The sequence below is a fragment of the Pteropus alecto genome, unplaced genomic scaffold (genome assembly GCF_000325575.1).
Source record: "Pteropus alecto unplaced genomic scaffold, ASM32557v1 scaffold33, whole genome shotgun sequence".
NCBI lineage: Eukaryota > Metazoa > Chordata > Mammalia > Chiroptera > Pteropodidae > Pteropus > Pteropus alecto.
In genome coordinates, this window is record NW_006435762.1 from 6,608,159 (window position 1) to 6,610,152 (window position 1,994).

Sequence of the window (1,994 nt, forward strand, 5' to 3'; positions counted from 1 at the left end):
ATAGTTATTTGTGATAAAAATACATGCCCACGCTCACATGCACACACATATACATACACACATTGAAAACAGAACACTACATAAGAGCTGACAGACTCAGAATGGGGAGACGAGAGGGAAGGTTTTGAACCTGATGGCTCCTACCTATTACATGGGAGCTGCCCTACTCCAAAGGATTTTTGCCATGTGAAAATGTAGCAGATTTTTGTTCTTCTCCATCAAAGCTGGAAATATGGAATTTTATGGTAAATCATAACATAAAGATATTGAATCAGTTTAAAATGAAAACAACACCTTCTGGGCCAAATATAACGTTAGCCAGGGTTGATCTGACTCTTGCATAGATATTTGTAACCTTGCCACAAATGAACTGCATAACTGTTATAGGAACACACAGTTCCAGACAGGGCTGGGATCAGGGGCAAGGGAAAATGCCAGAAAAAGTCATCTCGGAGGAGTGACCTATGGGCTAAAATGGATCTTGAGTGATATGTGGCATATCATGTGTCTGTGGATATATTTACCTGTGGTATTTCTGGATGCATCTTTGGTACAGTAAAATGTATGGGTGAAAGCAGGAAGATGTGTATGGATGATGTGTCTTGTTCTCAAGTACTCAACCAAAAATGTCATAATGGGCACTTTGAGGGGCTGGGGTGAGAATTGATGGCCTGCTTGGTTGGAGGACGTACAGTGTGGACTCTTGTTTTGTTTTGCCTTCCACTAGTAGTTCAGTTTAATCCCTGTCTCTATCAAAGGACTTCTTGTTTTTCTTCTTTATATATTTACAGTGGAAAGACAGAATTTTCCCCAAGTAAATAGGACAAAAAAGAGAGTGAAAAACACACAAAATTCTTATTTCCCTATCTTTTTACATGACTATAACATTTAAATATACTTTATGAAAGTAATTTCTGCTAAAGCTATTAAGAAGATGTAAAAGATGAAAGTAGTTTGTATCTTTATTAATGCATGCTTTTGGTAGAATTTACTGCCATCAAAGTGTATGTAATTTAAAACCACATTTGTTCTTCCTCCCGTGTGTTTTTTTCCCCTTTTTTTTCTTTTTTGTAAAGACAGAAAAAATACAACTTCTTTTCCTTAAATCCTTAAAAAAAAAAAAAAAAAAAATCTTGTACTTTTTCTCACTGAGAGGCCCTAATTAAAATGTTCCATTTGAAGAATTTTTTTGCCAACACAAATTCTCATTAAGCAAATGCTTTCTATTTCTCGCTGGAGTATAAAGCTACAGTTTTCCTAGAGGGTAAATTTGCAAAAGAGTATTAAACTCAAATATACAGTAACATATGATTCCAATATCTTAAAACAGACTGTACCAGAAAATTTTAATAGGATTGTATTGGTCAACAGATTTTATACGTATAACTTTAGAAAAAGTGAAATGATATTTTAACATCATCTTTAACCAAGAGTGTGCTCATACAGTAGATATAAGAACAATCCCATTCTTATATGCCTCTGCTCCTCTTTATCATAAGGACAGAAAATTTAAGAAATTTTTTCTGTAATAAATTTTTTTTGGTAATGTTATTTTAGGATCTGCTTTTTGGTGTTTTTATATTTTTAATCTCAGATGATGCCAGCAGATTTCAGTAATTTCTATAGAAAATAAAGTCTTGTTTTATTTAAAAAATATTTCAATTCTTAACATCTTCTATAAGCCATGGATTAATTTTTCCATGTTTAACACTTTCTTTTATTCTCGGGGATGAGTTAGAGGGAACTAATCAGCAAACTAATTTAAAAGGATTATTAGATTGTTTTATAAGCTACTTCTTACTCTTTTTTATGATTATAATTGCATATCATTTTGTTCAATGTCATTTATTTGTAGCATCTGTTACATTGAAATTATAACTATGTTATAAAGTCAGTTTGTATATATAGAATTCAATATTTTAATTAATTATTAGTAATTATGAAGAATTATTTTATTTTTAATGAATTTAAGCAGGAAGACATTCTAAGGGTGT